Here is a 10,906-nt window from a genome sequence, read left to right as displayed (position 1 = left end):
ACGTCACCAGCTTTGGATGATACAGTTTTGCTTTCAGTTTCGTTTCTAGCTGATGGTATCTAAACACTTTTTTTAACTTTTGAAATCACGGCTCTATAATAATATATACGAAATTTGGACGAATTAAAATATCATATTTAAGCGTATTTTACAACCGGGCAAGGCTAGGTGCCCCTTAGTGTTACATATGACCTTTACTCAAGCGCAATCTCCTCTTGTGATGTTAAACTTACGCCATCTAAATGGTTTTATAATCCTTCAATTAAGTGATGAGCTGAAGGAGCTAGATCAGAAAAATTTGCGAGATTTTCCTAACAAAATTCACCTTCAATATCTTTAGTAAGTAGTGACGACGAGCATTATCATTATGGAAGATGTATCTCTCTCTCTCTCTCTCTCTCTCTCTCTCTCTCTCTCTCTCTCTTTGTTGTCGTCTTCGGGTCAATATATGTGAGAATATTACATAAACACCATATGATATGATTTAGTAATAACAACATGTATAAAATACATTACAATAGTTTTAAATGCCCCTTCTACAAACCGGCACAAACTTTTGCACCGATCTGATATTTTCCAAATATACCCAAACAAAATAGAAAATGAAAGGATATTTTTCTATATTTTATATCTAGTAATTTATTCTTTCAAAACACAACAATCTATTATCGTGTGTCTTTTTTTCTACTTGCTCAAAAACTGCAACTTAGGATCGTGGCACATTAATTTCCTTATAATCACAATTACGATCATTCGTCCCCTTTAGATTCTTCGGATGACTGTGTTCACGTTGAGTGTTATCTCCACGTTTCGGTCGATGTAACCTCCGATCTTCTTCTTGTCTTTCTTGTCTTGCAGCAGCATTCATCCCAGATCTATTAAGTTGGCTCCTTCTAATGAATTCACCGCATCTCGCACAAAAACTGACCAAGCCCGGCGATCCATCGCCAACGCTGACACTGATAAAGCTGGTCACCGCACCGCATCGCGTCTTCAAGTCCCAAGGAGGAACCGGATTGATGGCTTCTCTGATGAGATCGCCTTGCTGACAGTGGAAGGCGTGAGTAGACCAGCAAATGCGTCACGCGAGAAGAACTTGCTAGAGGGAGGTGATGTGGCACCGCGCTCGGACCACCACGTTTGGCCGGAAATGTTAAGGCACACGCAGGATGCGAGGCAGAAAGAAATGACTATTTGATCATTTCTGATATTTTTCAGATGTATTTTGTCGAACTCACGAATCTTTCTGTCGAACTCGGGAATCTGCTCGGAATATCAAATGGGGCCATTTATTTTAATCCACAAACTAGCATGCTCTCGTTCAGTCAGGCATGATTGGGTAGAAGACAGAACGAGAGCATTCTACCATCGTGGGTTAAACAAAGCGGTCCGTTCGAAATTCCGTGCAGATTCCCGAGTTCGACAGAAATATTGCTTAGTCCGACAGAAAGATGACAGAGTTCAACAAAAATATTATCGAGTTCGACAGAATGATTCTCGGGTTCGATAGGACAATTGCCTATTACGACAAAAAGATTCCATAGTTTGACCGAGAGATTCTCCAGTTCGACAGAAAGATTACATAGTTCGACAAAAAGATTGCCTAGATCGATAAGAAAGTTGACATAGTTCGACTAAAAGATTCTATAATTCGACATAAATATTATCGAGTTCGACAGAATGATTCTTAGGTTCGACAGAAAACTTGCTTAGTCTGACAGAAAGATTGCCTAGTTCGACAAAAAGATTTCAGAGTTCGACAAGGAAAAAAAGTTACACCAGAAAAAAAGTTGGAGGTTACATCGGCCGGAACACTGTGCGAATAACACCTCAGATAAGAAGAGTTGTTAAAAGAATCCAAACAGTAAAAATAATCCTCATCTCAAAAAATCAGAAACAAAATCACGTTGTCAAAAATAAAAAAAATTAAAAATTCGAACTTGGTCACCTTAACCTTATTAGATATCATTTTCATATAAATGAGTCAATGAATGAATCACTACATAAACAATAAAGCGTGGTTTAAAACAAGTTAAGTAATTAGTTATTAACCAAGTACGCTTTGATGGTTATAAAATGGTGGCAGGGGAAATGCAACTTGTTGGATTAACGATATCTGCTTTGATCGTTTTAAAAGATTCATAGACATAACAGATGGCGCGTGCCGCTAGATAAAGGATTTCGTTTAATCCGCCCCTCCTTTCTATTTTAAATCCCTTTTTCTTTACGAAACCATCAGGCTTTTTAAATTGTTGATCCCACCATTTGTTAAGCAAGACAAAAAAAGTTAATCGCCGTCTTTCAGTTTGTGAACCTCAAAAAAAACTTTCCTTTTAATCTGTTCGCTAATCATAGAGATGGAAATGCTTCCATTGCGATGCGTAGCCGATATATTTAAAAGAAAACAAACAAAAGAATAATTTTAACAATAATTTTTTAATCATTTTTTAGTTCGTTTTAAATAAATTTGTAAATATTTAACAAAGAAATTACAATTTTTTTTTCATTATGGAATTATTTTCAGCACTTTAAGCCCAAACTGGGGTGTTCATAAAATGATTGGAACAGCTTCCCTTTTTGGGGGTCGTTTAAATATCTTCCAAAATTCATTTTAATACTTCAATATAAGACTAAGGCGCGTAACGGATGGAAAAAGTTAAACACTTTTTTGCCCCTCTCTGAGATCACTAGGTTAAAATAATATTAACATATATGTATTATAATTTTTACTTGATTTTAATCAAATATTTGGAACAAATACACATTTTACAATCAGAGAGATATTTTCAGCGTTTTAAAGCCAAACCGAGTTGTTTTTAAAATAGTCGGAACTGCTTCCTTTCTTTCAGCTCGTTTAACTTGTTGGTCTAGTGGTTCTCAAATTTTCGCTGTTTTGATACCGCATTAGGAGACTAAGGTCAATAGGAAACTCCTCTGCGATAATCATTTTTCGTTGAATGAAGTATTTTTCTATCAAGTGACTTAAAGTCTTGTTTGGATCGATTTCCATACGGTAAAAACAACAACAATTAACTTAAAGAACAATCACGACCAAAGTTCTTGAATTTGGCTGAATGCATTTCTTTTTCCTATTTGGAGGATGTTATTTCGTCCTTTCGGGTGATCATTTTTTATCTTAAGTTTTAATTAATTTTCTTGAATTTGGCTGAATGCATTTCTTTTTCCTATTTGGAGGGTGTTATTTCGTCCTTTCCGTGTGATCATTTTTTTATCTTAAGTTTTGATGGATTTTGAACAAGAAGAAAACAAAATTTAATCAATGAAATGTTAAATATTTGAAATAATTACCATTCTTGCCATTTTCTGACTTTTACTCGTGTCTGGAAACAAGATTGTCTTCAGGAGCCAAAGACAATATTCATTACGAGATTTTTTTCATTTATTTCCACTTTACTTCGATTATAATTAATAAAATAATGCGTATATCCTTTGCCATCCAAATAAATAACAAATCATTTAAAATGAATAAGAAAAATATATAACATGGTGTTTAGGGCTGGACGCAAAAGGACATGGTGTTTCCAAATCTTATCCCCGACAGCGCCGACTATTTTTGTTAGTTTTAAATAAATACTTGTTGGATTTATAACTGGAAAATTAAAGAAAAAAATAAGAAGAAAATATTAATAAGGAGCTCGGAGTTAGGAGCGGGAATGACAAGGGGAAAATTGTTTTTGAGAAATGTCATGTGTGCTTTCAGGGGGCAATCGACATATATTTTACTTATTCACATTTTACGCAGATCCCACTTTGTAAGAATGGACCATATACTTGGACTATCCCCCCCCAATACTACTCCTAAATGTAAAAACAAAGAATTAAAATAAAATAATAATAATAATAATAATAATAAGAATAAGAAGAAGAAGAAGAAGAAGAAGATTATTAATAACAATAATAATGAACGATACAGCTGACTACAATATGATTGTCTTCAAGTCTAACGTAAACAAGTTCTTGATGAGCCCTTCCACTTGTTAGCAAATTTACCGAATTTCCATTACTAACGATTACTATATTGTCTAATTTCTACTGTACACTCTTTAATTCTTATCCTCGAGTGGCCTCTTGGCCTTGATAAGTGGTGATGCCTATGTAAAAAAAAAATGATGAAACGAGAAATACGAAGACAAAAAAAAGTGGGAAGAGAAAGTACTACATGGGCGATTTATAAGAATAGTTAAGGAAAGGACACATGAACAGAGAAATATGACCATTACTAACAGCTGCACAGAACAACATGATTACAACGAACCGCATTACAGCTAAAATATATAACATATAGTAATACTGTAAATGTAGACTTTGTGGACAAAAAGACGAAACGATAAGCACCATAATAAGCGAATGTAGAAATTAGCCTAAAAAGAATGCAAGAACAAGCACAACCGCATGGGAAGGCAGTGCACTGAGAGCTTTGCTGACCACTGCATCTCAAACATGCAGACAAATAGTTCAAACAGAAGTGGAGACTGTATTGAAACTGAAAACCACAGAATCCTTTGGGATATGGAAATACAAATAGATAAACTCATCCAAGTCAGAAGACCAGACATCATAATAATTAACAAGAAAGAAAGAATCTGTCAAACTGTAGATACTATTAAAGTAGAAGACTTTCTTACATCTAGTGATCTCTACTGTGTAGGGGTGGGGTTTTGCTGCTTGTTGGGTTTATCGGGGATATTTACATCGAGGGGATACAAGTGCTTGCAGTTCGTCAGAGGATCCACCATTAAAATACCTGTAAAACAGGCAGAAAGATGCAACATTTCGTCGATAGGATAGAGGTTGAAGCTTAGATGACAGTTCAGGTTGGTGATTCTTTTGTTAATTCTGCCCGTGAGTTAGAGACGAGTAGCAGATGCACCAGCCCAAAACAATGCTCCATACATGGGCGAATGGTGGCCTTGTCAAGGAACTGAAAGAAATAGGAAACCGGAAGAAAATCAACAAAATACCAATATTTGCAGGAGCATTAGGAACAATTCCAAAGAATTTGGAAACAAGACTAGGAGAAATTGGAATCAAGGGGAAAGTACAGACTATGTAACGGACAGTAATCCGCAGCAAAGTTACTCGTATTATTTTTTGCATAAAATAATTATTAAAATGTTATTGTTCACTGTTTTTTTATTTTTTTTACACGGTGGTCACCACTTATCAAGGCCCGGAAGCCAATTAGGGATAAGGGCTATTGCAACTACAGTACGTTAGTATGGAGAGTTAATGAAGGGTTTACTTAAGGGGGCGGTTCATTAGGAATTTGTTAACGTTGGACTTGAAGACATCCAGGCTGTTGTCAGGTGAGAAACAGGCAAACGGAACAGAGTTCCACAGGCGTGCAGTTCTAAGAAAGAAGCTTTGTTCATGGAATCCACGTTTTGATTTAAGCACAGATAAAGAGTGGGGAAATTTTTTCACAGTGGATTCAGCTAGACGGATGTTTTTCGTGAAAGATTGTCGAGGGGGACCAGAGATTGGAGTTCAGACAAGCACCTGCCATGGAAATAACGATAAAACAAGGATAGGCTCGCAACGTCTCTTCTGCGGGAGAGAGGTTGCAGGGTAGAGAAAAGGGCATCCCCCACTAAGCCACGAAGTCTATTTTGTACTCTGTCAAGGCAGGATAGGCTGTTTTTAGCAGCTCTTGCCCAGATATGGCAGCAGTATTCCATCCTTGGACGTACTTGGCTTTTATATAGATAGAGAATTGCATCAGTAGTGAGATATCTTCTCGAGCGGTAGAAGGATCCCACCATCTTTCCAGCGAACTAGGCAACAGACTTGATGTACGTGTTCCATTTCAGATCAGGAGTAAAGGACAAACCCAGAAGCTTGTCAAAACATGGGGCTTCTCCTAGACGAGAGCCATCCATTTCAATTGATGCCAAATGGGGATCAGAGCGTTGATGATGCAAAGATAGAAGTTTGGTTTTAAATACATTAAAGGTAACCAGCCACATCTTCCCCCACTGAACCACGCGCTCGAGATCAGAGGAGAGAGAATCAGAGAGAACTTTGTCATTTACAGCCTTTGATGTGTTGCCGTATATGGTTTTGTCATCAGCATAGATGTCAACGAATGATTTAAGTATGTATTAAGGGAGATCATTGATATAGATCAGGAAGAGAGTTGGGCCCAGGATTGACCCCTGAGGGACTCCAGCATTAATACTGCAGGCCTCTGATTTTTGTCCATCGACCACTACTCTTATGAGCCTATCGGAGAGATATGATTTAATGATTAAGAAAACATTTCCAGTTATACCGTAGCTGGAAATCTTGTGAAGTAGGCCCTTATGCCATACCTTATCGAAGGCCTTCGATATGTCAAGAGCAATTGCCCTAGAAAGGTAGCTTTTGTCAAGAGATTGACTAATCCTGTTAGATATAACCGTTAGCACATCTACTGTATATCTTGCAGAAAGGAAACCATATTGTGTGTCAGTAAGAAGGTTATTTCTGCTGAGGTGGTTGACTATTTCTCTATTTAATATGGATTCCAACAACTTACTCATAACCTACTGGAGACTTATTAGTCTGTACTGAGAGGGGGATGACTTTTTACCTGAATTCTTAAATACAGGGCATACTGATGAGGTTTTCCAGGGAGTCGGAAAGCATTTCTCCTTAAGGCAACACTTAAACAGTTTCGTAAGTATGGGAGCAAGTTCTGGTTGAAGCTTTTTTAACACTATAATTAGGATGCCGTCAGGGCCAGTTGCTTTATTGGAATCAAGGTTCTTGATTAGCTTGGCGACCTCATGCACAGATATTTTTATGTTACCTATCTTGTTCTGTGGTATAGGAGGAAATATGGGGAGTTGATGGCCTTTGTCGCATAGGGTAGAATTAGCTGCAAAGTTCTTTGCAAATAGTTTGGCCTTATCTGATGCTGACGAGATAACCTCTGGTCCATTGATAATGGTTGGGATAGAACGCAGACTTCTGTTCAGGATCCAATTTGTTATTTGCCAAAACTGGTGGGAACCAAGCCGCTGATCAACTACTTTGAATTTAACAAACTGGGCATATACCTCTCTTGCATTTTTTATTACTCTTTTACAGTGGTTGCTGGCAGTCCTGAAAGCAGCTTTAGTCTCAGTACATCTATTACGTTGGAAGCTATGGAAAAAGTGATTTCTGTGCGCGATGCCAGCAGCACATTCTGGGGAGAACCATGACTGGCCGTTAGGTTTTTGTTGGAATTTTTTAGATGGTATGAATCGGTCTATGCCTACAATTAATACTAATAAGACTAAGCTGCTCTCTTTTAATCATCACAGGAAACCTCAACAGAAACAACCTCCTTAGTGACATGCAATATGGTTTCCGCTCTGCAAGATCTACAGCAGATGTGCTAACGGTTATACTACATAAGATTAGTGAATCTCTTGACAAAGGTTTCCTTTCCAGGGCAATTGCTCCTGACATATCAAAGGCCTTCGATAAGGTATGGCATAAGGGCCTACTTCACAAGATTTCCAGCTACGGTATTACTGGAAATGTTTTCTCAATCATTAAATCATTTCTCTCTGATAGGCTCATAAGAGTAGTGGTTGATGGGCAGAAATCAGAGTGCCACAGTATTAATGCTGGAGTCCCCCAGAGGTCCATCCTGGGCCCAACTCTCTTCCTGATCTATATCAATGATCTTCCAAAACACATGCTTAAAACATTCGTTGACATCTATGCTGATGACACGACCATCTATGGCAACACATCAAAGGCCGTAAATGACAAAGTTCTCTCTAATTCTCTCTCCTCTGATCTTGAGCGCGTGGTACAATGGGGGAAGAGGTGGCTGGTAATTTTTAATGCATCTAAAACCAAGCTTCAGTATTTACATAAACAACGCTCTGATCCCCATCTGGCATCAATTGAAATGGATGGCTCTCGTCTTGGGGAGGCTCCATGTTTTGACAAGCTTCTGGGGTTGACCTTTACTCCTGATCTGAAATGGAACACGTACATCAAATCTGTTGCCAGGGATGCTGGGAAAATGGTGGGATCCTTCTACCGCTCCAGAAGATATCTCACTAATAATGCAATTCTCTATCTGTATAAAAGCCAAGTACGTCCAAGGATGGAATACTGCTGCCACATCTGGGCAGGAGCTTCTAAAAACAGCCTATCCTGCCTTGACAGAGTACAATATAGACTTCGTGGTTTGGTGGGGATGCCCTTTTCTCTTCCCTCCAGCCTCTCTCCCACAGAAGAGACGTTGCGAGCCTGTCTTTGTTCTATCATTATTTCCATGGCAAGTGCTTGTCCGAGCTGCAATATCTGACCCCCCCCTGGCCAATCTTTCGCGAAAAACACCCAACTAGCTGAAACCACTGTCAATAAGTTTCCCCACTCTTTATCTGTGCTTAAATCAAAACGTAGATTCCATGAACAAAGCTTCTTTCTTAGAAGTGCACGCCTGTGGAACTCTGTTCCGTTTGCCTGTTTCCCACCTGACTACAACTTGTATGTCTTCAAGTTCAACATAAACAAATTCCTGATAAACCGCCCCCTTAAGACACTTTATCAGATCTCCATCACTAACGATTATTACGATATTTTCCAATTGATTACTGTATACGCAATAACCCTTAACCCCGAGTGACTTCCGGGCCTTGATAAGTAGTGACTCCCATTAAAAAAATGTTAGAGACATGATCGATTAGGGTACCCTCCAGACTTGATAGAGAACGGTAGAGAAAATATGTAACTAACGCAGTTATGTAAGGCTAGTCGAAAGTACATAAAAGCCTGGTCATCCGATTCAAGACATTTCTCTTTACTTAAAGAGAGGATGCTCCGACTTCAGGTCGCCTATTCTTCCGATTTACCTGAATATATTATGTTGGATTTGTCGATGTGTGTGCATTTAGAAAGTAATAACAGATGTGGATCAATTGTTTGAATCGCCCCTTAATCTGTCATGACTTAAGATAAGGTCATGTTTCGATAATGACGGGCAGGTGTAAATGGACCGCAGCTCATCACGGCCAGGTGAAAAAAGAAATTCAAAACACAACACCGCCCACTAACAGTGATCGGATTTGAAAACAGGTGGTCGATCAGTTCACGCTATTTGTACTTTTCACTTATTGGCTAAAAACAATATACGATTTTATTTATTTACTTTTCGCAATTGAATTTATCATCGTCCCATTCTCTATACAATAGCGCTCAATTTTATTGAAATCTTATTGATTACAATACTTTAAACATTGCTTATGGCCATAACAATCATACTCAGTGTTACTTAATGTTATTGTTCTCGTCACAGACAATTCGAATGCAGTCAGATATTTTTAGTGGCCGCTTATGACGCAGAAAATAATGTTCATGTATCAGGAGCTTATATATTTTATGTATCGATTTTCAGTATTTACACGAGTAGTGCTCAATGCATGAATAGAGATAGATGTGAAAATATACATAGCAATTAAACGTATTTCACTCTCGTAAAAAAACCGTTAGTATCTATCTATCTATATATATATATAATTTTTTTTTTCTATAATAATTAAATACCTACAGACACTAGTGGTTCATCCGTTCGGGAATCTTCAGTGCAGGGTGTCACGATTAACACCAGTCGAACGATTCGAACTCGGCAACACGAGACATCTCCGGCTCGATTAGCAGAGACCGTATACATTCCATTACCATTAACTGCGTGCAATAACGTTGAATTTAAACATTTTAATTTTTTAAAATGTTCTTTACGTCAGTCAGACAGTGATCTAATTGTTATAAGATGATCTATGCATAAGAGCTAGATTGACCGACTTTAATTCAACTGAAAGTGCTCAACGATTAGAAACGAATTTCTTAAAGAGGCTCTCATATATATATATATATATATATATATATATATATATATATATATATTTATATATATATATATATATATATATTGTTTTAACAAAAAAACAAGATTTCAAAGAATGCATGGATTGCAACAAATAGTGTATTTCATCGTTAGTTACAATTGTTTCAAGACTATTCGGACAAATCCAAACATTATGTCGTTTGAAAATTTTCACAAGAACAGCCTTTGAATAAGCATTCTTTCGCATATATATATATATATATATATATATATATATATATATATATATATATATATATATATATATATGATTAGTTTTTTGGAAAAAGAATTCCAGCAGAGTGCTCAATTAAAAGGAAAATCCAAATTTTAAGAGCGTACTTATATTTTGTGTACAGAAAGTTATTAGTTGAGACAGATCATTGCTACCGTCGGTTTCAAGCCCGATAATAAGGCCCATTTAAGGTATCCTTATCAAGCTCTCTTCAGCCAATATTCGTCTATCTTATAACCGGAAGTGTAAAGTATATATACCTCGCGAATTCACGTTCAAATCTCGTTTTGTTTAATCCCCCCTTTTTTTTTAATATATATATATTTTTATTATTCTATGTAAGACAAAGAATATATATGAATTTGAATTTTTATATCCTTTTCATTAATTTCCCTTACTCTATGACATTTAAATACTTAAACAACTTTTTCCATGTCTCACTGACTTCAGCAAATAAGGTGTAAACTATTTGCTAATGTTTTCTTCTCTGAAGAGATGGTAGACATCGAAATCCTATAGGATAAGGTGTGATAATATTTCAAATGTATTCTTTGTCTTACATAGAATAATAAAAATCTTTTGATTTGAAATTTAAACATTTCACGTCATAATTTTTTTAAATTCATTGAATTACAAAAATTATATATATATATATATATATATATATATATATATATATTGCTTTTTGTTGTTGTTCCTGATTTTTCTCTTTTCTTTTTCCCTTTTCTTTTCTTTTTCACTAATTTAAGCACCGTTATTTGACTGTTAATTAATTTAAT

The sequence above is a fragment of the Euprymna scolopes genome, chromosome 36 (assembly GCF_053919585.1).
Source record: "Euprymna scolopes isolate OS-2025 chromosome 36, ASM5391958v1, whole genome shotgun sequence".
Lineage (NCBI taxonomy): Eukaryota > Metazoa > Mollusca > Cephalopoda > Sepiida > Sepiolidae > Euprymna > Euprymna scolopes.
The sequence above is the reverse complement of the archived record's forward strand: the minus strand, read 5'-3'. Positions refer to the sequence as shown.